At 41.4% G+C, this 26,956-nt stretch overlaps 1 long non-coding RNA gene across 4 annotated transcripts in view; it reads right to left on the bottom strand.

Annotated features, from left to right (window-relative positions):
* Positions 1 to 1,311: 1,311 nt before the first annotated feature.
* The window catches only part of LOC142827878 (uncharacterized), an 81,548-nt gene continuing 55,903 nt past the window's right edge, over positions 1,312 to 26,956 (bottom strand). The window contains exons 4-5 of one of the 4 annotated variants that reach the window (XR_012902666.1): positions 26,223 to 26,285; positions 1,312 to 1,693 (exon numbers count right to left, since the gene is read on the bottom strand). This is a non-coding gene — a long non-coding RNA (uncharacterized LOC142827878). Of the gene's footprint in view, positions 1,694 to 21,405; positions 21,592 to 22,642; positions 26,286 to 26,956 lie in introns of those variants that run through there. The other 3 variants (XR_012902669.1, XR_012902668.1, XR_012902665.1) reach the window with 3 other exon arrangements.

Below are 26,956 nucleotides of genomic sequence, written 5' to 3'. Positions count from 1 at the left end.
AACTCCCCACTGAAGGCCTCAATCTGGATCAACTCTCAGTCCTAATAAAATAATGTGGTTTTTTGCACAGGGGCCTGCAGCATGACAACCTTCTTAAAAGTAGGGCTCTACTGGGCATCAGGAAGTTGACCATCACCAAATCAGCCTAAGGAGGACTTGTAGGGGACACAGAGCAGGATGCACTCTACCCAATCTGATATACAAACAAATCTCAGATTTTCAGAAGGGGACGAAATGAGATTAGGGGAGGATGCCTCTCAAGGCCTTTGTAATTTTCCAAGCTCTGTAACTCCTGAATGCTTTATGTTTCTGTGGTTAAATTCCTTTGCTCTCTCCTCTCACATTGTCTAAATCTCAGGCTGTCCACAATGCCTAGTTGGAGTATGTGTAAGCCAGGGATGGGCAAATTCTGGCCTGCAGGTTAGTCGCTAACAGGCCCCCACCTCCGTGTTTACCTGCGCCTCTGCAGGATCCAGCTCTTGTTGGCCACGAATCATCATTTGCCCATAACTGTAAACTGAGTGTACCTCTTTGTGGCAGTTTTGCTTACCCACTTTCATAGGTCGCTAGTTTCCTCTGTTTATATAAGTCTAACCCTTCCTTTGCACTTCTGTGTTTAACTACTCAGATTACTTTTATATCATGGCTTACAAGGCTGCTTATTCCTCAGAGCAGTGTTTCTTCCTCTTGTTTAAAAATCGTTGAGTGCCTTCTTGTATTTATGAGGGAACCCATCCACAGTTCAACCAGAACTCTAGCTAGAGTTTATTACATGTCCCGGAGAATTTTATTTAACAGAATATTTGGAATTTGGCTATGCCATTATTTAGGAATTAGAGGGAAGTAAACTTATGCACAAAAGTCCAATTCTTACAGTGATTCAGACAGACAGTTATCTCTTTTCCCTAGAGTTACCTCACAGACTGAAAGACACTAACTCAGCTGCAAAACTTATCAGCCATGAGGTCATGAATAAAGCTGGTCAGTTTCAGCAGTCACTTTTAAGATGATAGTGCTTGATGATAAAGCTAAACAATAGAAGATAGCTACTTACAGAAAAAATGGAGTTATGGTTTAAAAGATTATGACAATGCTGTCTTTGAAATTTCTGGATCAGTTTTTCAGTCAACCCTTTTCATAAGGCTGGCATGAGGAATCAAGGATTGTGAGCATGTTCTAGCCAAAAAAAGAAGTATGAATTTAGATTTATAGTATAGCTGGTATAGCTTAACTTGGAAAAAACCTAGCAGACAAACAGGCTCTTTTCTTTAGAAGACAGCTCTTTAACCTTCTGAGCTATGGAGAGTTTAATTAACATCAGTAGAAAATTTCTAGTAAGAAGTAAGGCAGCAAGTAATAATAAGTGTCCCACATCTTGAAAAACATTCCATTATTTCTCTGTTCTATGGAAGTTCCTACACCAGACCAATAATCACAGTACCAAAGTACCCATTGGAAGGAGTGGATGTGTCAATGAGAGGGGCACGATAAGTAATGTGTGACGAGACCCAATTAGCAGATCTCTGGAAGCAAAGGCTAACATTTTTAAATGTACTTGCCCAAAAATGGGTAGCTCCTACATAAAAGTGGCTTGATTTCCAGAAGTGCTGAGTATCCAAACTGCAACTGGTTGTAGTCTGAGTTGCAGGGTTTTCATTCATATGCAAGTAATCTGATGAGCACCTCCAGCACCCTGTGAAACTGGAGGGAGAGAGTGTTAGCTTGTGCAAAGATGCAAAATGGCTTTCTCTCCTCTCATGCACACCCCAACTGCTAAAATTTCACACTCACATAGTAACAGACAATCTTAGCATGTATCTAGAGAAGAATTCAAACCAAAATCCTGGTCTATACACCCATCTGTATGAGAAAATTTATATCTGGACTCAAGCTTTACAAATCAGGGTCATGTCCATCATAAGCCAGCAGGAAGAAAGAACTAAGGCACACAGCTGATTAGTTTCAAATCAGCTGTCTATTTCAGGATCCCCTCTCCCAAATGCATATCTTTGCATAGAATCATAGAATACTAGGACTGGAAGGGACCTCGAGAGGTCATCGAGTCCCGTCCCCTGCCCTCATGGCAGGACCAAATACTGTCTAGACCATCCCTGATAGACATTTATCTAACCTACTCTTAAATAGCTCCAGAGATGGGGATTCCACAACCTCCCTGGGAAATTTATTCCAGTGTTTGACTATCCTGACAGTTAGGAACTTTTTCCTTATGTTCAGCCTAAACTTCTCTTGCTGCAGTTTAAGCCCGTTGCTCAGAGGCCAGTTCCTCCCCATTTGTTAGGATCAAATCTAGAACAGTTTTCCCCTCAGTAGCTTTTTCAACCTTCAGCTTTTCTCAAAGATGAAGTGAAAGACTTTTCTGCCATTGCAGTTAAACTTTGAAGTTCTAGAATGTGGGCTTGTTCAGAAGCAGGGATTTGGTGTGGCCTCATCTCTTCATTTAACGTTCCTTCTCTGCAAGAGTTTTAGGATGGTCTCTTTCTGAACAAGAATGTTATGAATCTCATGTGCTGTATCAATGTTTTTTTCTTTTCTGTTTTTAGCTCTTATGAAACCAATAAATAGAATGAGCCTTCTCCAAATACTGCACCACATGAAAAAAAGTGTTATTTAAAGTGTTATTTATTGCAAAACATACAAAGCAACAGAAAAAAAAGGGGGAAACTATGAAAAGCTGCTGGAGAAATCTACTTCAGCATTTTTATAATTTGATTATATTATCCCTCCTGATTGTTGCTGAGCTAAAAGTACCATTTTATTTTTTTCCAGTGACAAAATTGCTCTCGTCTGTGGGCAGGAATCTGTGTCATTAATCTGGGTCTTCTCAATTGTTCCCTCCAGTTTAAACCTCAAGACAACAAGACTTACTTGTCACAGGCATCTTCCCTCTGTTTAAGAACTGCTGGATAGAACACTCTTCTGAAATACATTAATATACTTCCGAATGGTACAAATGATCCTTTTTCTCAGAACCAGAACTCTCTCTATAGCAATAATTTTCAAACTGCTTAGGGACCACCATTGGCCCTCAGAGTCTTCCTTGGTGGTCTACAGACTGACTCCTATGGGGAACAGCTATAGCTGGAGACTGGAAGTTGGTTCATGTGGAGATGTCTTATCAATTGGTCTGCAGAAGGATGAAGATCTAGATTGACTGTTGCAGGAGTCAAACTCAGGTCTCTCACATGGCAATGAAGATTTCTGACATGACAACCACCTTGAAGACCAATGCAGAAGCCTTTTGGCAACCTGTTTGGACTTGTAGAATGTTGAGCCATTGACGTCTCTTCTCTCTCTACTTCACACATGTGTGCAGCTGGAGCAGTCATACTAACACAGCATTTTACTATTATTACCAATGCCTGAATCTCATGATCATTTTCTCATATGTTATAATCCCCACGCCCTTCTTTTCTCCCTGCCCTCCAAACATTTTGGAGTTCACTGCAGGCCAATTGGACTGCCTTCTGAAAAATCCACTGTTGTACAGACCACAAGATGAAGGTAGGGCTCAATATAAAACTGAACATGAGAATGACCTGCAGATACATGACTTTTGCCAACTCCTCACCCTTTGGCATATTTGTGGCACACATTGCAAGGGCTTGGTTTGGTTGTGCTCACCAGGTTTTATGTTCAGACCTATAATTGCATGAGGTGAAAATGGAAAGCAGCCCCAGAGCGTCTGGAAATTGCTGGGAAAGAATGCAAATTAAATATTTGAAAGAGAGAGTGCGGTGTGGGGGAGTGTGTCATGGAAACTCAGAGTTCCATCAGGTGTCTAGCCAGCTTGCACGGCCTTTGTGTCCACATTGTCTGCCTGCTGGATGGAGCTAAAAGACAGAAGAATGACAGTCTGAGGTAAAAAAGAAAGACAGTAATTATGGGACGTATGTGATTAGCATGGTAGCCAGAGAAATTAAACCACTAGTCCCTGGAATCCTCCCTTCTGTAAGATACCTGTGGTGGAAGAAAAAAGCCCCTCACCACAGAGTTCAGTTGGAATCCACTCCCTGCTAGTTTAGCTTGATTGCTTTTTTGGATACCTACTGTGGGAGTTCAGCTCCTTGACCTTCTTTTCTATAGAACTATATTGTCCTACCATGAAGAAAGGCAGATTAAGAATTTGCAGGGATCCTTCCATCACTAGACTCTGACAGGAGTGCTTGGGGAGTTAATTTTTCATGGCTTAAATTGCCTCAGGCCAAGATTCTTATCAAAATGGTTTGGTTTAATGTAAAGTACAGACATTTTAATTTTATTTTAGCTCCATAAAAACCTCTACCACCCTTACTGCACAATCTTCCCTTTGAACAGGAAGTTCTTGAGCTGCTTTCCTTTGAGTAAGGTATACATTTGGGTTCAGGTTTATTGTCTCTCAATAAATCACTTCAGTTAAGAAATTTATAATTATTTTCAGGGAGGTAAAATGTTTTATAACCACTTAAAAGCTGAAAAATTCCCAGACATAACTAGACCATGCATTCATTGTTTAACTAGTGCACCATTTTAATAGTTGCAGGTTTACAGAATGGTTTTCCAAAATTCTGTCCTTCTGGTGATTTTATAGATCTTGTCAAGAAGGGAATTAAAAGGAATTAAACACTTTGTAGATTTTAGGTTACATCAATATGATCCATTCACAGGGGAAGAGGAGAGTATTCTGCCTGCCTGTCAGCACAACATTGCTCCCTCTCCACCTCCACCCCGTTAGTTCTCAGATATTCCAAAGTTCTCATCTTATGGAAATCACTCTTTTGGTTGAATCTGTCATTTTTAGGTAGTAATTGAAGTCACTATGCATTGGCACAAGAAAACTCTTCGGCCCTTACCCTCAGGAGTAGAAGGCTACTCCACTAAAGCTCCCAATCTTGCAATTGAGGGACTAGGACCAAGAATATGATTATTTGTTGTGTAATATTGACCACTGGGACAGTGGACCAGTCCGCTCATTGGACCAATCCAATGTTTCAATTATAGATAAGGTTACTTCAGAATCTGCACTATTACCGTTCACCTTCCTGGAATGGAAAGGTGTAATATTTGAATATTGTTATTTACTAATGGCAAATACATAGTTATCTAAGGAAGTTAGTACATTTTAAGAGCTACCGCTCTATCCTCATTCACAAACCATCCACTGGGTCTTCATTCTCTTCAATATTCCGCGAGCTCAAAAAAAAAATTAAACTACCTCCCCAAATCACTTCATTATAGAACTTTTAAAAATGTTTAAAAACTGTTTTCTTTCACAGAATTATAGAAACTAAAGCTGGAAGGGATCCAGCTACATCCAGTCCAGCCCTGCCAAGCATTTATCTTGCCTGTTTGTAAAAACCTCCAAGTCCAATCACAACCTCCTTTGGTAACCTTTTCCAGTTTAGCTATAATTTAAAAGTTTTGTCTTTTATCAAATATACATCTCTCTTGCTACAGATTAAGTATATTACTGCTTAGCCCACTTGCTTTGGACACATAGAACAACTAATCAATCACCATTCTCTTAACAGCCCTTAATATATCTGAATAGTTAGGTTCCCCCTCAGTCTTCTTTTCTCAAGACTAAACACATAGTTTATTTTTAAACCTTTCCTCATTAGGTCAAGTTTTCTAAACATTTCATCCTTTTTCGGTGCTCTCCTGTGCACTCTCTCCAGTTTGTCAACTTCTTCCTCTAAGTGTAGCATCACTCAAGTTAGGTCTATGCTATACGGGGTTTTTTTGTTTGTTTGTTTTTAAAGCTACGCAAATTGTGTTCTGCAATTTGTGTAACTTTTTCCAATCACTTTTCCAGAAGAGGCTTTTTCCGCCATTTGGCCCAGTCTAGATGAGGCCAAATGGTGGAAAAGCCTCCTCTTTTGGCAGAGCCCTTATCCCTCATAGAACGAGGAATATAGGTCTCCCCAAAAGAACGCATTTGCTCTTCTGCAAAAAAAAAAAGCAGAAGAGCAAACACATTCCTTGGATGCAGTGGCGTCTTTCCAAGATAACTCCGGGATCCTGGAAAAACCCCGCAGTGTAGACGTACCCTCACTGAGCATAATCCTCCAGCTGAGGCCTCACCAGTGCCAAGGGGAGTGGGACAATTACTGTCTGCATCTTACATATTATACTCCTGTTAATACATCTCAGAATATTAACCTTTTTTTTTTTTGCAGCTGCCTCACACTATTAGCTCATAACCTCCAGATTCTTTTCCACAGTACTATCACCTCACCAGTTATTCCCCATTTTGTAACTGTTCATTGGATGTTTATCTCTTGGCTACGTCTAGACTACATCCCTTTTTCGTAAATGGGATATGAAATATCCCTGTATGAAATAAGGGACAAGGGATCTTTTGGAAAAGGCTTTATTTTCCCCAAGATCAGCATCTAGACTGGCGCTTTTTTCCAGCAAAGCTCCGTGCCGAAAAAAAGAGACAGCCATTTTTATGCTAATGAAGCGGGGGAGATTTAAATCCCCGCTTCATTAGCAATTGCGATACATCTAATTTACATCCCTTTTATGAAAAAGGGATGTAGTCTAGATGTAGCCCTTAAGTACAATACACTTTGCACTTGTTTTTACTGAATTTCATCTTCTTGATTTCTGACCTCTTCTCTACTCTGTCGGGGTCATTTTGAATTCTACTCCTGTCCTCCAAAGTGCTTGCAGTCTATCAAAGTTTAATGTCATCCACAAGTTTTATAAGCATACTTTCCACTACATTACCTAAGACAGTAATAAAAACTTTCAATAGTACTGAACCTAAAACAGACCCTAGAAGGAATTCCATTTTTGGAATGTTCTAAATGAAACATTTTGATTTTCCTGTTCAAAATGAATTTTCACTCCAAAATTTCCTTCAAATTTACTTATTTTTTAAAGCTCAAAATTGAAGTAAAACATTCCATTTAATCCAAAACAAATGTTTTATTTTAATTTTTTTAAATTACCAGTGAATTGAAAACTTCATTATTTGCACAGTTCTACCTTTTGGACAACTCAGCAACCGATAAATTAAGACAAAGCCATTGTGACTATATAACTTAGTGGCTTTAATGAATGTTTGTCTTCAAATACCAATCATCAAATAAAATAGAATAAAAGCACAAACCCAGCATGTGATTTTTGTTTTACTGCTTGTTGGCTATTCTATACCCAGGACATTGGGAACTGGCTCTGAAATCAAAGTGAAGCACCAATCCAACAAACACTTTACCACATGATTGAAATAGGAGTATTTGCTTGAGTAAAGTAAAGCACTTATACTTAAATGCTAGCAGGATTGGGCCCTTAGAGATTAGACTCACTAATTAAATCCCTTGGGTGAAATCCTGACCTTCCTTAAGACAATGAGAGTTTTGCCATAATTAATGATGGATGACTGTATGAAACCACTGCATGACAGTTAGCATGAGAGGTGTACTTTCCAAAGAGTTGAAGCCCATTACAACTCTTTTCCCAGCATTTGTACTAGATATTTGTTACCTGTTATGCCTAACCTATCAGTCAAACTTACAAAAAGTAAGCTTTAGAATTCAATAACGTAGTATATCAGAGTCGAATATTGTAGCTTGATAGTTTTACATTTTGTGGGAATTATCCTCTTCTCAAACCTCAAAGATCTCTATGTATTGTTAGCTAACCAAATACTGTGTACTAACAATGTGCCAGCATTCTCTCTGTGTTAGAAGAAAAACAGTTGAGGCAACATATTTGATGGATTTATTTAGAGATTTTGTATGCATATGGAAGTCATTTGTTTCGCTTCTGCAAATAGTGTTTGATTCTTCCATATCAGCATTAAGTAGATAAAGTAGCTACAATGCTCCCAGTTGTGTAGAGAACGGCTAAACCAAACAAAATTTGAAAGTAGATTCAGCATATCCAATACCCATTAGGAGAATGAATGAAAGAGGAAAAATTAACTGATCACAGGAATCAGGATTTTTCTAACAGTGAAATATACCTATATTTGAACTATTGATCGAATTCCTATTCTGTCCATCGACAGAAATACAACTCAAGAGAGAGGCACAAATCCACATTTTAAAAAGGAAGTTTCAGAGTATCAGGAAGTTAAGGAAAAAAGGTCCGTTGCAAAGTTAATCTCACACAGTATCTTCCCAAAGAAGAGCTTAAGAATCTCTTATACCTTCCATTGGTTAGAGCAGAGCAAGTGCATAACACTGGTAAGTCCTAGCTTTTATATAGCATTTTTCATCAAGCCAATGAGGTCAGTATCATTATCCCCATTTCACAGATGGGGAAACCGAGGCACTGAGAGATGATGTAACTTACACAAGATCACTCAACAAGCCAATGGCAGAGCCCATACAAGAACCCAAATCTCAAGTCCCAGTCAAGTGCTTTATCCATTGGGAAACACTGCCTCCCAACATGTGTCTTTAGTCACTGAATTTACTTGCTATGTTCAATGAATGCTAGTTACTAGCTTGCAACTTTTTAGGTTCCTAAGGTGAGGTCACAGAAAGCACATTTCATTTCCACTTTGCTATTTTATGTTTAATGTTAATATTAATTTACTATTAAAACTCAAAAGCAAATGTCTTTAAATATTCAAATTATTATTCACAGAAAGCCTTTTGCACCATTTGCTCAGTTCTAACCCTCTTTATTTAGGCCGCCATTTCCTTTCTTAAAATCAGGGGTAACCAAATATAACCAGCATATCACAAAATATTTCCTAAAGCTTCCTCCCAAGATTTCTCTTGAAACAATTTGTGTACTCGATTTGGCTACCAGTGGTCAATACTATATGTCATCATAATCATGATTCCTGGTCCGAGTCTCTCAGTTGCAAGATTGGGAGCTCTAGAGAGGCAGTCTTCTACTCCTCAGAGTAAGGGCAGAAGGACTTTCTTGTGCCAATTCATAATGACTTCTGTTGCTGCCTAAAAATGACAGGTAAAGTTACTGTCACCTGCCCTGACAGTAATTTCAGCAATAATCCTTTAATTCAACTCCTCACCCTTTTGTATGAACATCCAACGAAACAGCATCCTTTCAGAGGTCACTTGCGGAGGGAGCCTTCCAGTATACCCCATTCACCATTCATTATCAGTGCTTAGGCTAGGTCTACACTACACAAAAAAGTCAACTTAAGATACACAACTCCAGCTATGTGAATAGTGTAGCTGGAGTTGATATACCTTAAATTGTATTTTTGCAGCATCCCACTGCGAGAGGTCAATGGGAGAAACTCTCCCATCATCTTCTCTTAGGGTATGTCTACACTACAGCGTTATTTCAAAATATCTTATTTATTTCGGAATATCTTATTTCGAAATAACGCATCTAGAAACAAAATGCATTTCGAAATAGCATTTTGCTATTTTGAAATAGCGCATCCACACTGATAGGATGCTGAATCGCATTTAAGGCCAGCTGGAACCGGTTCTGTCAGGGCATCAGGTCAGGCGTTACCTTGTGTGGCTGCTGCCTGAGGCTATCTGAGAACTGTGCTTAAAGGGACCCCCCCTGGACAGACAGTTCTAAGGTTTCCCTGCTTGCTTGCCTACCTTGCTGAGGGACAGCAAAGCATTTTTTTCTCTGTATGCTCTGGTTGCCCTCACTCAGGACACCACAGAACTCTGCAGCATGGAGCCGCAGCTGCCCCTGGGCACTTTGGTGCTTCTCCTGGACATGTTGCTGCGAGCCTGTTAGCACATTCTGCAGGCAGTAACAGTCTCCTTGGTGTGCCCCACTGGGGGATTGTGCCTCATTCCTCCCTCACGTCCTTCCACTTACCACTCCCTAACCCCCCTTCCTGCTGTACAATAAAAGACACGTGTGTTCATTAGAACAAAGCCTCTTTACTGAACAAAACTGGGGTGGGGGGAGAATGAAACTGAGGTGAGACTGGGGAAAGAAGGTGGGAGAGGGGAGGAGGGAGGGTGGGAGAGGGGAGGGGGAAACCTGGGAGGAGGGAGCTGGCTGGGGGAGGCAAGGGGAGGAAGGGGGAGGAGAAGCTTAAGGCTCAGAGCTCAGGACTGGGGGGGTCTCGCCGGCCCAACTGTCTCCCAGTACCATGGGTGTGGGGGCCTCGGCATCCCTGGGGGTGTGGGGAGGAAGAAGCAGGAGGGGGAGAAGGAGTAGGAGGAGGAGCAGTAGCTGGGGAGGCAGCAGGGGCTGGAGCAGCAGGAAGCAGCAAGCTCTGCCCCAGGGTCGATGACCACCAGGGGGGCACGGACCGTCCTGCCCCCCAGTATGTGGTCCATGGCATCTAAATATGGGCAGGGGTCTGGGTCTGCCCCTGGTTGGGAGCTGCCCTCTGTGGCCCTGGCATATGCCTGCTGCAGCTCCTTTATTTTCATGTGAACTTGCTCCTGGGTTCACATGTGGCCTTTGGTGGCCAGGCTGGCAGCCATCCGCCTGTAGACAGTTGCATTCCTCCATTTAGTGCGGAGATCGTGGACATTGGAGGCCTCCCCCAAACCTGAATTAGGTCCCTGATCTCCGCAATGGACCAGGCAGGCGCTCACCTTTTCCAGCCCCTGACAGTCTCCTGGGAGCTGGCAGACTGGTCCTGGGGAGCGGTGGAGGGCTGGCTGGCACTGGTTCATGCTGGGGCCACTGGGTCAGGTGCAGTGACTGCTGGCTCTGGGCTGGCAGGTTTGGAGCTGGCACAGGCACTGTGGCCAGAGTCTACCCCTTTAAGGGCTCCAGGGAGGAGGAGAGAGAGAGGAGTTTTCTTGGTTGTGCCCAGAGTGGCACCTTGGGAAGGGCTGGAGGCTCCCTGTTTCGAAATAAGCATCTACACAGCATTTATTTTGAAATAGCAGTTTCTAAATTGGCACTATTCCTCATGGAATGAGGTTTACCAATTTCAAAATAAGCCCTCCGCTATTCGATTTGATTTCGAAATAGCGGTTTGGCTATGTAGCTGCTGGTAAAGTTATTTTGAAATAACTTTGCTGTGTAGACATACCCTTATTATTTGTGACCTCATGGAGTACTGGGATATATTGGGGTTCCATCAGTGGTCAATTTAGTGGGTCCTTAGTAGACCTGCTAGACCTGAACCCTGGAAGATCGATCTCCAGAGCATCAATTTCAGGGTAAGTGAAGACAAGCCCTTATGAAGTTACAGAGACCAGGAATACACTCACACAGATCCATCTCTTTCTCTAGGGTAAGTGCTGCCTGGTTTGACCCTGAGGCACTACCATCTAACCCAGCTAGAGTGATTTCAGCTTGCTTGGTGCTGGTTGGAGGGAGAACAAAGAGGGAGGCATCACCAAAGTTCACTCAGCTCTCCTGCTATTTTCTGAAGTTTCAGTGAAGAGCTAACTTGTTGGTACCACTTTATAAAATCTTCAGTGAATAGGGACTAATAGTACATAGGATTCTCATAGGTTGCTCATGGTGACCCCTCACTCACAGCATATTAAGTGTAACTCTTTTGTCTTTGTCACACAATAAAGATAATAACATGTCATTATCCCTACACATAAAACAATGAATTGTAGCAAAAATGGTCCAAATGTTCACACTGAAATGGAAGGTACCAATGCAAGAAAAACCTCGTTCAGTCTATCTCCTCCCCTGCCCACTAATAGATGGTTTCCCCTATGGAGCTTCTGTCTTTCTGGAGGTCAGAAGCAGCTCTAGGGAACTCTTTCTTTGTTCTCCAATTGGAATGGTGAACTCCCTTCCTGCTAGCTTTGGAACTACACTGTTCACATATACTTTGTTCTTTAACAGTATCTCCTGCAGATCTCTAAGCACTGCAAAAACACTAATGAATTCAGCTTTGTGCCATTCCTGAGAGGAAAGTGAATGTTACTATTCCTACATATGAAGAAAATGAGGCACAGGATGTTAATGCCTAAATTTTACAAAATGTCCACGTTGATTTGAGGTGCCCAGAGTTCAGTTACCTTGAGCTGTGTTTTCAGAAGAGCCTAGTACGCATAAGTAAAACTGAAGTCAATAGAAGTTGGAATTCTGAGAACTTGTTGGCCTCATTTTGGATTTCTCAAGGTGGGCACCCACAAATGGAGACCCACAAACTTAGTGGGCACTTCAAAATCGTGGTCTATCTGGTTAGTCTAAGAATGTGAGAGCTGGGAATAAAACTCAGATTTTCTGACTGCCAGTCCTAGGTCTTGCCCATTCCTCTTTTGAAAGAAAAATGTGAAAGCAGAGGAGATTTCTATCTTCTCATAGCAAATAAATACTATAATGATTTTTAAAAAGATGTGATAGGCTTTATTAAAATGAGCACTTGAATTGAAGGAAGTGTCTAGCTAATCCTGCATCTAGCAAAAGTGCCAGTCTGAGGCATCTCTCTCACCCATAATCTACATGCACAATGGAAAGCAAATGGTGGTCATAAGAAAATTGCCTGATTGTCCAAACATTTCCAACTATGTATTAAGGGCTTATGTAACTTAAGAGAACATCAGTATATTTTCCCATGAGGTTGCTTCTAAAAATGGGATTGGGGGCAGGGGGAGGGGAAACAGTGGAGCCTGGAAGATACCCTACAAATTATAGTGTTTTCATGTAGCATGCTGAAGATTATATGGCATAGAAGGAAAACATGAGAGAGAATGAATGGACAGATATAACTTAGTGCTTTCAAAAATATTGCAGGATATTGGCTCAACATCTCTCTTCCCCCTCCCCCCCCCTTTCTCAGTGTTACATCTGGAATTTGTACCACATAATGTCCCTTACTGATCAGAGGGAGGGGGGATATCCATTCTGCCCCAACCCAAGTCTGTGGTTCCAGAAGCACAAACCTATCTGAGGTTTAACACAGATGATAAATGTACAGTGCTGAAAAGACACAAAAACCGGGTACTGGACAAAACTGTAAAAGTGGGGCAGCCAGCCACTGAGACTCTTCTAATCAGTATAAAGTAGTTTAGGATTGTCCCAACTACAGTAGCAGCAGTGATTGGTTAAAGGAGACATTGTACAAAGCAGACTGCCTTTCTGTTCTTACATTTTCCATCTGAGATTACTTTCAAAGCTATTTGGAGAGAAAGGGAAATTTTGACATGCATTGTATATATGTGTGCCACTAGCCTCTGCTCATAATCGTGTCTCTCTAGCGTCACAGAAAATATGTGCGTGGGCAACACAGAAAATAGCTGGCTTTCCTGTCTGCATAAGTTCAGAGAGGCATGTATTTGTTTGAAGTCCACCAATTATTTAAGTTTGACTACTTCTAAGGGAAAGAAGAAAACTCATAAGGCACTTATGTTTGATTTGAATTCCTCTTATTCCAGCTATAAAATGTTATGCTGTTATGAAGTTATTATTTGGTGGTGGTAACAGACAACTAGTAATGTGCTAGGCTCTGTCCCCACACACAATCCAGAAGAACTCATAATCAAACAACACGTGAAAGATAGGGAGAGGTATACAAATACAAAAAGTTCCTAACTGTCAGAGTAGTCAAACACTGGAATAAATTGCCCAGGGAGGTTGTGGAATCTCCATCTGTGGAGATACTTAAAAGTAGGTTAGATAAATGTCTATTAGGGATGGTCTAGACAGTATTTGGTCCTGCCATGAGGGCAGGGGACTGGACTCGATGACCTCTCGAGGTCCCTTCCAGTCCTAGTTTTCTATGAGTCTATGATTCTGTGAAATCTACATTCAGCTAATACTCTGCATTAGCATAGTCTTTAGCTAGTTTCTTGTAAGCATCATGGGAAAAGGGCAATTTGAAAGAGTAAAACATAGTGCAGCAAGTAAGCAAGAGCATTCCACCCATATAGAGATACAGGGTACAGCAGGACAAGTGGTAAAGACTGGCATTAATGGCTATTGGGCTGGATTTAACAATATGGCAAACTAGCCTCCAAATTCTGTAAAGATTAATATCAGTATTTAATTTTCCACACTGGAAATTGTTTTATTGGGTTACGAAGGGCACATCTACATAGTAGAGCCAAAGCCGAAATAATCTACGCAACTTCAGCTATTTCAATTGCGTAGCTTAAGTTGAAATAGCTTATTTCAGCTTTTGGTGCTCTCCACGCAGTAGGAAGTCCGAGGCACAGCACTCTTCCTCCGACTTCCCTTACTCCTCATAAAACGAGGGTGTCAGAGTGTCAAAGTAAGAAGTCCTGCAGCTCGCCATTATTTTAACTGCTTGTAGTGTAGACGCAGAATATGTTATTTCAAAATAACGTCAGTTATTCTGAAATAACACTGCTGTGTAGATGTAAGGCTACTCTCAGTGAGCTCAGTTAAAGACACATGTAACTCTTTGCAAGACTGAGGCCTTGGTGAAGTGCATGTTGCTTTTTTGGTTTAATTATGAATTTATTTATTTATTTTTATATGTAATACCATAGCATCTAAGAGCCCTAGCCATGGATCTGAACTCCATTGTGCTAAGCGCTACACTAACACAGAACAAGAAGATGATCTCAGCTTTGAACAGGGACTTGGATAAAGATAATGCACAGCAGACATGGAAAACTAAGGTGGGAAATATGAAAACCACTATCACTCATGGTTTCAATTTAAGCTATCAGAGAAAAGTATAGCAAACACAACCAGTTGAACTAAAACCAGACAAATTCAAATCAGCAATAAACACAAATGTTTACCAGTGAGGGTGATTGGTCATTGATCAAGTTACCAAAGAAAGTAGTGCATTCTCCATCTCTTGATGTCTTCAAATCAAGATTGGACAGTTTCCTAGAATGTGTATGTTAGCCAAAGACAAGTTATGCTTTTGTCAAACACAAGTTATTTGGCTCAATAGTGAGTTCACTGGATGAAATGGAATAATCTGTGATATACTGGAAGTCAGACTAGATACCGTATATACTCGAGTATAAGCCGACCCGAATATAAGCCGAGGCACCTAATTTTACCACAAAGAACTGGGAAAAAATATTGACTCGAGTATAAGCCTAGGGTAGGAAATGAGGCAGCTACTGGTAAATGTAAAAAATGAAGATAGATACCAATAAAATTACATGAATATTTATTTCAAAGAAAAACAATAACCTAGCTCTGTAAGTGGAAAAGGGGGTCAACAAAAACAATATGGTATCAAAAATACCGTAACTTTAAAAGTACAACAACCTAAGCTCAATCAGCAACCAAGCTCAATCAGCTCCCCATAGCTCTTTTCCTCAGGTGTCCTGGCTTCCTAGCTGTTTTCGTGTTTTTAGCTGAGGGAAACTTGCAGATGGCAACTCCCTCTCCACATATACCATTCCCCCGACACAGAGGATAAAATATTTCCACAATCCCTGGGCAGATCCTGCTTTCCATAAGGATTTTATCCTTTCCATTCAGGCCCCTTACCTTATCTCTTCTCTTCAGCCTGCGCCGAGCCACGCTTCTGCCTCCAGACCCGCCCCCTGCCCACAGCACAGTGACAAGCCAATCACTGGCAGTCACTGTGCAGCCAACAAGCCTATGTATGTGCGCTGTTCATCGCACATACATAGAGCTTTCAGACCTCAGAAATTGACACGAGATACTTTGATGATGAATTTACAGCGCAGTCCATAACAATAACACCTCCTGACAGATACGACAACCTGGATGCCTTAGAACCTGACCAGCGTACTCACTTTCCTGAGTTCTCAAGACGCTGACTCGAGTATAAGCCGAGGGGGGCATTTTTCAGCACAAAAATGTGCTGAAAAACTCAGCTTATACTCGAGTATATACGGTAATCCTTTTTAGCCTTAAAATCTATGAAGTTCTGTTGTACTCTGGCTACACTAGTTACTGTAATAAAATATACTAACCATTAAGAAAGCAAACTACAATTAAAATACATGTTCTGTCTATTATATATACGTATTATGTCTATATCATTTTCATTAAAATCTTGCCACATTGATAGTCTAGCAGCACTTTGTTTCCTTGTTTATATGGATATTAGAATTTTGTTACTACAGGATACTTTAGAGCTGTAAAGTTTTAATTGACTCTGCTTTATGTAAATCTTCAGCCTCTGTCATTATGGGTTCACTCTGACTCAGTCTCTAGACCTTCACTCTGATTAGAGCTACTCAGAAAAAGATTTTTCCCCACATAAAAAAAATCTCAATGAAATTTCAATGTGAACATTCAAGTTCATAAAAAATTGGCAGGAGGTGGTCAAAACTTTTCTCCAAAATAACTACATTTCTCAGGTTTTCATTTTTTTAGGAAAGCCTGAAAATGTTTGGTAAAAACAGAAAATAATAATAATAAAAAAGTTGACATCATGTGTTTTCAGTAGCTCTAGCTTTCAGTTCTATGTTTGAATGAATTCAGAATCTCTGATCAAAACTCAGTACAGGCAGTCCCCGACTTATGCGGATCCGACTTATGTCGGATCCGCACTTACGAACGGGGCTTTCTCGCTCCGGAAGTCGGGGCGAGAAAGCCCCGTTCGTAAGCTGCTCCGGTGCCCCTGGTCTGCTGGAGACCGTCTCCAGCAGACCAGGGGCACCGGGCGGGTTCCCGCGCTTCTGAGGCTTTGCCAGAGCAAAGCCTCAGAGGCGCAGGGAACCGCCGCTGCTGCCGCTTCAATCTGGGTGCCTGTGGTCTGCTGGGGACCGTCCCCAGCAGACCACAGGCTCCCGGACTGAAGCCGCAGCCGCAGCCGCAGCCGCAGCCGCAGCCGCAGCCGCAGCCGCAGCCGCAGCCGCAGCCGCAGCCGCAGCCGCAGCGGGGTCCCTCCCTCTGAGGCTTTGCCAGAGCAAAGCCTCAGAGGCTCTGCTCCCCGTGTCCCTGGTCTGCTGGGGAGGGGGGGGGCGCAGCTAGTTTGCTCCCCCCCCCAGCAGACCAGGCTTTTGTTTTGGACTCTGGGGCAGAGCAGCTGGGGCGCTGCCGATTGGTCCGGCAGCGCCCGCTCTGGGCACTACTGGACCAACCCGGCAGCACCCCAGCTGCTCTGCCCCAGGTCCTGATTCAGCCGCTGCTGGTCAGTTTCAGCAGCGGCTGAATCAGGTCGCCTGGGGCAGAGCAGATGGGGTGCTGCTAGGTTGGTCCAGTAGCACCCAGGAGCGGCGCTACTGGAGCAACCCAGCAGCGCCCCAGCTGCTCTGCCCCAGGAGTCCCCAAGTCAGCTTCTGCTGAAACTGACCAGCGCTGACTACAGGAAGCCCCAGGCAGAGTTGCTCTGCCCCGGGCTTCCTGGAATCAGCTGCTGATCAGTTTCAGCAGCAGCTGACTTGGGGACACCTGGGGTTCTTAAGTTGATTCTGTATGTAAGTCAGAACTGGCGGTCAGTATCAGCAGTGTCTGAATCTGGACGCCAGTTCCGACTTACATACAGATTCAACTTAAGAACAAACCTACAGTCCCTATCTTGTACGTTACCCGGGGACTGCCTGTATACTGAAACCAAGGAAAACAATGAGTAGTCCTATAGCACCTTAGGCTACATCTACACTACAAAGTTATTTCAAAATAAGTTACTACAGGGAAGCCTCAAAATTAGTCCAAAGCAGGCTTCATTAATGTGGACACACTATCTCAACTTAGAGCTCCAGGAACCACTGGGGAGTAATTACTTTGAAATAACAGCAGCTGAGCATCCACACTAACCCTATTTTGAAATAACAATTTTGAAATAGACATTATTCCTCGTAGAATGAGGGGTTATTATTATGCTATAGCAAGTCCGTTATTTTAAATTATTTTGAAATAATGGGCTTACTGTGTGGACACACCTTGTTATTTTGAAATAACTCTGTAGTGTAGACATGCCCTCAGAGACTAACAAATACATATATAGTATTATGAGCTTTCGTGGGCAAAGCCCACTTCCCCAGATGAGATATCATATGCAAAACCCACTTCCTTGGTGCTCATCTAAGAAAGTGAGTTTTGCCCATGAAAGCTCACGCTACCATATATATATATTCGTCTCTAAGTGTTACAGGACTACTCATTGCTGTTTAAAGTTACAAACTAACATGGCTACCCCTCTGGGACTTTGAAACAAGGAGGTTCTTTCACATATAACCATACATTTTTCCTGATTCATTCTGGCCAGAACATAGACCAACTTGAAATCAGATAATTGTTTTGAAAAGTAAGGACTGGAGTTCTAGTTTGAAGCAAAGCAGACAGAGCATTTCAGCTAGTTTCAGATGAAATTGTGAGTAATTCACAAAGCTCTAATGGGTAAATACAGGTGACAACCCAAAGACATGCCAAATCAGTAGCTCTCTTAGTAATAATACTCCTTTGCCCAGAACTTGCATCTAGCAGAAAGATCTCTCTCTTTCTCTCTCTGAAGCTAATGTTTCACAATAATTCAAATCATGTGAGAAAAGTATCCCTTAGATCTTCTGGTCTCAAGTTCTCTTTGGACTAGCCTGTTAATTCTGTCTAATCACCTCTGATTCATAATCTAGGATGGCGTTTACAGATATCTATGAATAAACATGAAATCCATTGAAGATTTTATTAGTCCTGACTCATAAAAACCCTCCAGATTTAAATAAAACTGTTACATTATCTAGCCCTATAAACTCCCTCTTTTTCTATACAGATGAGAAACTGTTAGTAGAATTTACTCAAAGGAAGGATTATATCTGTATAACTTATACATCTTAAAAAGCTCATAATCATATTGTGTAGCATATGTAAGGTCAAAGGTTAGCAACAGCATCGTTCTTTTTATAACATGTGCACTTCTTTTAAAAGCAATTCACTGAAATATAATATCTACAGGAATTAGTGTATGGTATCAGAGTAAACTATATCCACAGGCATATTCAAAAGTGTATGAGCTAACAAGTCTTTTCCATATCTAATGACTACTAGCCTTTAAAAAGTAATAGCAAATAATGCCTTAACAAAAAGTTTACCTCTAGCACTATTGTGGTATCATATTGGCCATAATTAGAAATGTTCTTTTTCTACTTTTATAACAATTGAAGTAATAAAAATGTTTCTGGAGAGTTGTCTACAGAAATCCTTCTAATGTTATATCTATATATCCAATAAAATGCATATTAAATTGATTAAAAACTGGCTGACAGATCTCAAAAAACAGTGATCGGCAAGGAATCAAAATCACAAGGAGGAGTATTTAGTGGAACTCTGTTAGGATCCCTTCTTGGCCTGATGCTATTCAACATTTTCCTCGGTGATATGGAAGTAAATATAAAATCGCTGCTGATAAAATCTGCAGATGAAACAGACTGGCAGAGTGGTAAATACTGATGTGACCAGAACAGTCAAGAGAGTGATATGAATTATTGGCTACGTCTACACTGGCCCCTTTTCCGGAAGGGGCATGTAAATTTCACTAGTCGTCGTAGGGAAATCCGCGGGGGATTTAAATATCCCCCGCGGCATTTAAATAAAAATGTCCGCCGCTTTTTTCCGGCTTTTAAAAAAGCCGGAAAAGAGCGTCTAGACTGGCCCCGATCCTCCGGAAAAAGTGCCCTTTTCCGGAGGCTCTTATTCTTACTTTGAATAAAAAAAAAAAAAAAAAAAAGAACCAGCATGTACCTGGTTTACACTGTATTTCTTTAAAAGAAAATCAAAGGCTATTGTTTGCCAGGCTGAAAGAATTATTCTAAGATATAAGTCTCTCCCTTACTGTTTTTGAAACTCTCATATTTGCAGTCTGGGACAGTCCTGAATTTTTAGAACTATAAAAAAGCCACAAACTTCATAAGTAAAAAAAATGAGGAAACCATACCAGAGGTCAACAAGCTGGAGTGAAACAGGCACTTCAAATTGTGCTAATTTACTTCTCAGTTCAGTTTAATTTTAAAAAATTCACAGGATGTAATAGGGCAGTAGTGTTAAATTTAAAATACATGGTGAGAATGCTTATTTTTAGTGTGAGACTACTACTGTATTTTCAAAGGGTTTCTTTTTAATTTGATGTTTGCTCCTTGTCAAGTTCTCTGAAGATCTATTGACTAGATGTGAATTTTTAAGTGACTAGACACTTTTTAATTGTTTTTTGTCAGAAATGTCCTGCAATGTTATAGAGTACATTTTGTGTACTCTATCTATCTAGCTATAGATATATAGATATATAAAAATAAATATATAATACGTGGCTCTTTGCACTCTATCCACAGCTATTTTGGTTCTTAGCCTCTAACTGGTTGGCCATCCCTGTCCTCGAAACTATGAACTTAGAGGACAACTGCCCAGCATAAATCCAGCTTCCAGTCAAGCTGAAAGAATCCCATTATTTAAAAAGTGTATGTGAAATGAATCACCTTTCCACTCCAGTCTAAGTTGTGGGTATCAGTTAGAACTGAAATGAACACAAATTTTGTATCCTGTGAAAACCAATGAGGCTGAGAGAATACAGAGGGAGGAGAGGGAATCCTAGTGCCACTGAAATCAATAGGAAGGACTTCTGGGCACTACTGCAAACAAAGAAACACTAATCTTTCATTTTAAGATCTAGATCCTCAGACGTAAATCAGCATAGCCTCATTAAAATGAATGGAGCTACACCAGTTTACACCAGCTGAGCATATGGGTCTTTGTCTCAGTCACAAATATGGGGGCCAACCTCAGGGCAGATTGCCACAAACCACAGTACAAAGCCCAAACTGGTTGTATGTTCTATAATCAAACTAAATATCAAGTGTGAACTCTTCAAGTATTATAATAGCCTTATCATGGAGTCAGAGTCCCCGTGATCACTCCAGTCATTCTTGCCATCCAGGTAAGCCTGTCTCTGTGATAGACAGTCCCTCATACCAAAATTCTCAACAGTGGTCAGGTTACTGACAGTCCCCAAGAATCAGTGACTTAGCCCAGTTCAGTTGTACCTTAGATCTCTCACCAAAGACAATGCTTGTAGTCAACCCTGTTATAAGCAAACTAAAGGCTTATTAACAAGGAAAAAGAAATGAGAGTTATTTACAAGGTTAAAGCAGGTAAACATACACACACAAATCAGTTACAGGGTTAGGTTCTCCAAAGTAATAGAAGCTGTTATAGTGTTCATGCTCTATATGTTCTTTATGGCTAAGCCAAGCTAAAGAGTTTGGGGATGTATTACTTATGTTTAGAAATTACAAGCAGCATAATGATGCATATCCTTCTGGGCAGAGATTTTTGTTCCCTTTTCCCAGAGTTCAAACTATGGTGGGACTGCTCAGCCAGCAACACATGTCCACCCAGCAATGTAAGCCTGGAGTTAGTGTGATTAAGGTTAGCTGACCCCTGTCAGGGAATTCTGGGCTTGAGCATCTACACTACAATTTAACCTTAGGTTAAGAATTTTCTGACCTGTACTCAAATCTAGGACTCTGGCATCCATACTGCAGTGCACTGATCTGAGTCAAAATAACCATATCCCAGCATGCCTAACATTCCCTCCCCCTTCCCCCAGTCCCTGCAATGTGCTATTTTAGCCTTAGAATTCTGCTGCCAACCCCACCCATTCCAGGAAGTTTGAACTGCCCACCAACACAGCCTGCTGAGCCATCTGGCCTGTATGCTGCCTGCTACCAAAGCTAGAAACATGGAAGAGGCACCTTTTTATGAATATCTGTTGCTTTCTCTTTCATTCCCATGTCAGGAAACTGGCAAAGCATCTGCCAGGAGCTGGAGGACATTGGCAGTGTTTTCTGTCCTGATTTCCTGATGGATCTGCAGGAGGCAGTAGAGAAAGAAGACTTGGCATGGCAGATTCTCATTGCCAGAATTGCTCAGTAGGCTGCATAGCCACTGATCCCCCCGGTGTAGACTGTTACATCTTGTGCAGGACTACAAGCACTGACTGGTGAGAGCACATCATTATACAGACCAGAGATTACCAGTCATGAGTCCAGCATTTTCGTACAAACAAAGCAACATTTCTGGAGTTTTGAGAGCATCTTGCCCTGACCCTCCAGAGTAAGAGACACAACCACATCAGTCCAGAATCAGGTTGCAGTAACTGTCTAGAGGCTGGCTACCCCAGACTGTTACAGCTCCATTGCCAAGCAATTGGGAGCTGGAAAGTCAATTGTGGATAAAGTGGTAGCAGAAGACACCAAGCAAACCAGGTGGGTAGTTTAGCCTAAGGTGGCTGGCACTAAAGAAATCCTAACTATGGCAGTGTTATTGATGGGACTCATATGCCCTTCATTTGCCCTCTTCAAGGAGCACATCAGTGCATAAACCACAGAGTGATAATCCATTGTTATGCAGGCACTAGTGGATGATGGAGGCAGATTTATGAATGTCAGTGATTGGCTGTTCAGGAAAAGTTCACAATGACAGAAGGCTTTTTGCTGCTTGGGAATCTACATAAATGGACAGGCCAGAACACTCTTCCCACCAAATGACATTGGCATAATTGGTGTTACTTTGCCCACATTTGTTCTTGGAGATTCCCACATCCTCTCTTGTCCCTTGGCTTATAAAACCATACCCTGATTTCAGAAGGCCCTGGCAAAAATTATACTTGCTGAAAGTGTAGGATGCTTCCTGAATATGCTTCGGGCAGATTAAAATCATGTTTGAGGTTTTTACAAACCCATTTGAATGCCTGTGTAAGTAATGTTGTACCCAACACTGTGGCTCACTGCACTCTTCACAACCTTTGCCAAAGCCACCGGTGAGCCATCTCCCATAGATGGACATATGATAACAAGGGGACACTGGATTGACATCCTCAGCCAGAAAAAGTGCAACGACCACTGTGGGAGCTGGTTGCTTTGTGTGCTCACATTATGGACTTACATGAAACGGGGGAAAGAGGGTGACGGGACTACTATGTGTAAGAATGTGCCTGCGGGGGCATGTTTGGGAGGGCATCGTCTTGATTGTCATGCAGTGTAAGTCAGAATGAAATGATGAAAATGAATTTGTTTGTAGTTGGGGTGGGGGCAGGGCAGCTGCCCTGGAAGAGGGAATTTATTGAAAATAGAAGTGCTATCCCTAGGTAACTAGAGGAATACTGTTTGATTTGTGATGCTTAATTACCTCTTACCAGGTTTTTAGCTTTATTATCTCCAGTGATTGTATGATATGATACACTGATGGCAATAAACTGTTTTGAAAACATAACCTACTTTATATGTAAGTAAACAGGGCTTAAAACAGTAAACCACACAACCTTGGGCAGGAAATAGTTAGCTCTCAACACAATCCCCCTATCACTGCATGTTCTCTGGCCCCACGTTCTCCTTTCCTTTCTTTACAGTATGTGAGAGGGATGGAGATTTCCACCGGGGAGAGGAGGAGCAGAAGAAGAAAGGCTGTATAGGTTTTAGCTGCCCTGCCCAGTCACTCATCAGTCCTGAATGCAGGGGCTGCCTTGGCATGGAGTCATCCAAGCAGCTGCTGAGCTGATGTTGCTGAATCAACTGTGCCACGATGTAGGAGAAGCAGCAGTGGCTGGTGCTTTTACAGCCATTATAGACAGGAGCTGCTGGAACATTTCTCCTTATTGAGCTGTGTCCTCCTCCCTTGGCCACGATTCCTGTTCCAGGAACTGCTTTGCAAGTGCCAGCTCCTTCACTGAAACACTGTCCTCCACCTGGGTACTGTGCCTCACCCTCACTCCCCACCTGTCAGCATGTCATTGTTCATCTGTTACCCCTCTCTTTCTGGTCCTGGACCTGCTGATCTGCCCTCCTAGGAGCATTGGCTGTAACTTCATTAAGGGAACACTTCCTTTTGGAATGGTCCAGGGTGGTACATTGAGCCCGGGGGTTGAGTTCCTGAAGAACAGCAGGAAATACAAGTTGAGAGTCCTGAAACAGAGGGTTGTTGTTTATTAAGCAGCTCTGTGGAGGAGCACAGAACTAATGCATGTGGATTCTGAAGGAGATAAAATGTAACAGTTCTAAAGTGAATCACCACATCTTGTGAAGGCGGTACTCAGGTCCTCAGACGCCTCTTGACACAGTCTTGTTAACTGAAGTTAGAATAGTGCAAATGGCTTGATGGGATCTGTCTCCACTGCAAACCCTGGAGGCTCTCGGGCAGTGTGCTTGCAGATCAGTGAGCAGAAGAGAATGGGTTAATGCTGACCTGAGCTGCTCTGCTCTGCTCTGCAAAGGGAATGTGCCTTCTGTCGGCAATAGAGTGCATTGCCAATGGAGGATTAAGGAAGTTACCTCAAGGAACTGTGGGATACATTTGGCTGACTTCTGGGATCAAGTCAAGCTGAAGCCATATTAAAAGCAAAGCAAAGCAATAGGGACCAAATCTTCAGTTCTGCCTTGGCCAAAGCTCAGACTCTCCAGCCCTCTAGATTCCTGGGACCCTGAGTTCAAGCTCTGGGTTAGCACAATTTGCAGTGTGGAAGCAAGCGGGGTTTGCCCTGAGTCTGACTGAAGCTCAGGTTTACACTGCAGTATAGATATTCCCAGTCTCCTTCACCTACTCCAGATTCTGGGCATCATTCTCCATTGTCTTGCATTGTTTCACAACATGTAACAGCTCAAAGTAGGTGTAAAATACCACTATACCATTTTACATCCTCTTTTTGTATGAATAAAAAGATGACATAAAGGGCAAGGCAGTGGTAAATCAGGTCTCTAATGTTAGCACTCAGAAACCAAGTAAAGTCTATTACAGAAATACAAATATTTGGTAAAATAATTTGTAAATACACATACCAAATGCAATTAAAGACATTCCTAAGGTAGTTTCCCTTGTTCAGATATGTAATATAACTCACAATCCTCTGTCTTGCTACCTAGATAAGATTCCCATTGACTTTAATGGGAGTTTTGCAAATGAAAGTTCTGCAAGATTGAGTCTATAAACACATCAGATGGTTAATCCATCATCTGGTTTTCCAATCACTGACACCCTGAAGCCTGCTACAACTTAAACCTATTGCATAAATTACAGCAACACCCACTAATGCTATTAAATTTAAGGGATTGTAATTTTCATTATAAATCTTTATTTTAAAGTTTTAGGTTGCAGATTAAACTTGGCATAAAAGCTTTCAACCTGGAAACAATTTTTACTTTTGCAAATTTTCAAAGGGATGTATTTGGCTTTTTTTCACATATAAGAATGCAGGCAAAAAGTTTGTCATGTACTAAGACGTTTTTGTTGATTTTGTGTTCATAACTTGCATGTGAATGGAAATCTCTTTTAAAAATAAATCATTATTTTAAATGGTTTCAGATCTCTACTCATCACATGTGTATGTTTATAGATATATAAATATCAGCAAAGACTGAATCTGGATTTGATCATCCCTAAAGTTCAAAGGTTTCAGGTAAAGGGGTTTGATTTGAGCCCATTTTTAATAATGCATTTTAAAGGTCAAAGGATTTTTCTCCAATCCAGATTTGAATTCGGGTCGTCAGGAGTCTGTGGTTCTCTTGCAACTGTAGACAGCATCACTAACACCTGTGGCAGATCCCTGCACAGCATTCCATTGAAATCAATAGTGTTTTGAACAGTCACAAAGGCCTAGCTGCACAAAGTGAGCACACAGGATTTGGGTGTAAGTCCGATGCTCTATTGTGCACACTTCCTTTAGTGTATCCTGCACATGCAGATGCTACTAGCTATAGGAAAGGTATTTAGTATTAGTGTTGTCATCACCTATGGCTGGGGATACATGTGACCTTAAGGCCATTTGTTAATATGTTTAGATAAAGTTCTTGGTATTTATTATTACAAAACTCACATGCTACCGTCAAACACTAATTATTTATTTCACAGTTTCAAAGGCTCCTCAAAAGGAGAAGATACTTTGGATGCCAATTTTTAATATGTTATCTCCAAACAGATTTTAAACAGCTGAACTTTAGAGCTGCTGCTCATGGTAGCAAGCTGATCCTCCTTCTGCAGTCTGGGCTTATATTGCAAGAGTGGACAGACACAAGGCAAGCTAAGGGGATAAATAGGCAGGCCAGGGCAGGGCAAAAGGGATGCATGCCTTCATATTGATAAAGTATAGCTAATCTACTGGATTAATTCCCTTCTCTTCCCCCTCTGATGCCCCCACGCTGTTTTATTGCATTGCTCTTCCCCAAAAATTGAACAATGAAAATTGTGTTTTTCCCTTGAGTGTTCATTGTTTTTTCCTTTTGGAGACCTTTTCCCCTCCTTGCTGCCGAATGGAAACCAAGTAAGGTTTTAATTTGAGCTGACTTTGCAAGCCCACAACACTTGAATGGCTACAGAGTGAAGCAAGATGGGCTTGCCCATTGTTGTTATTGGTCAGACTGCATGGGCAACATACACAGTCTCAGACAGTTTTCCATGTTAAACCTTTTGCACGAATTTCCTTGGAAACACATTTCACAATGACAAAATACCTGATTTCACAACGAGCTCTGTTATTGCTGAATTCCAGATGATGCTGGTTTATCATTTTCACCCTGGTGAATAAGAAATCAATCATTTCTACATGACGCTGTATACTCAGTAGCACTGCTGCTCTAGCGAAATAGAAAGTATGTTTAATCGGTGCAGAAATGAGTACCCTGAATGCAGAACATTTTAGGGACATGTTCTTTTGTTACAATAGAAAAGATATAACCAAAAAACAGTGCATTATTAGCAAATATGTCAAACCCTCCAAAAACTACCACTATCCCTACCAATATTTTAATATAACTATACTGTAAAGGTAAATTCACATGTAGCCTTTTATTTAAAAACCAGGAAGAATAGGATGCAACATGCTACACTTTGTGCTACATCTGAGTAGCTTGTATTGAATCCTAGTTCTATTAAGTTAAAAGGATTTCTGGTTTGTTTCAACTTGAAAGTGATTTAATATGAGGCCCACAGAGAAAAATCTGTCTCAGTAATCAAATTATAACAAGTAAGGATTAAAAGTATTAAGAAGTTTAAGCAATCTTTTTAGCTGCCCTGTGTTCTTGAGGTCATTTGAAGCTGTCTGTGGGAACAAGTAAAATAAAACAAGAAGAGGAAAAAACCCAAAATATTACAGAAGGGAATCAAAGAGCAGTCTTCAGGATTAGATTATTGTTCAAGAAAGGGACTGAAACATTTTCCAGGATTCTTATAATTGATTTTCATTTGG

Source organism: Pelodiscus sinensis, chromosome 3 (assembly GCF_049634645.1).
Source record: "Pelodiscus sinensis isolate JC-2024 chromosome 3, ASM4963464v1, whole genome shotgun sequence".
NCBI lineage: Eukaryota > Metazoa > Chordata > Testudines > Trionychidae > Pelodiscus > Pelodiscus sinensis.
Note: the sequence above shows the minus strand (reverse complement) of the source record. Positions and strands in the feature narration are given on the sequence as shown.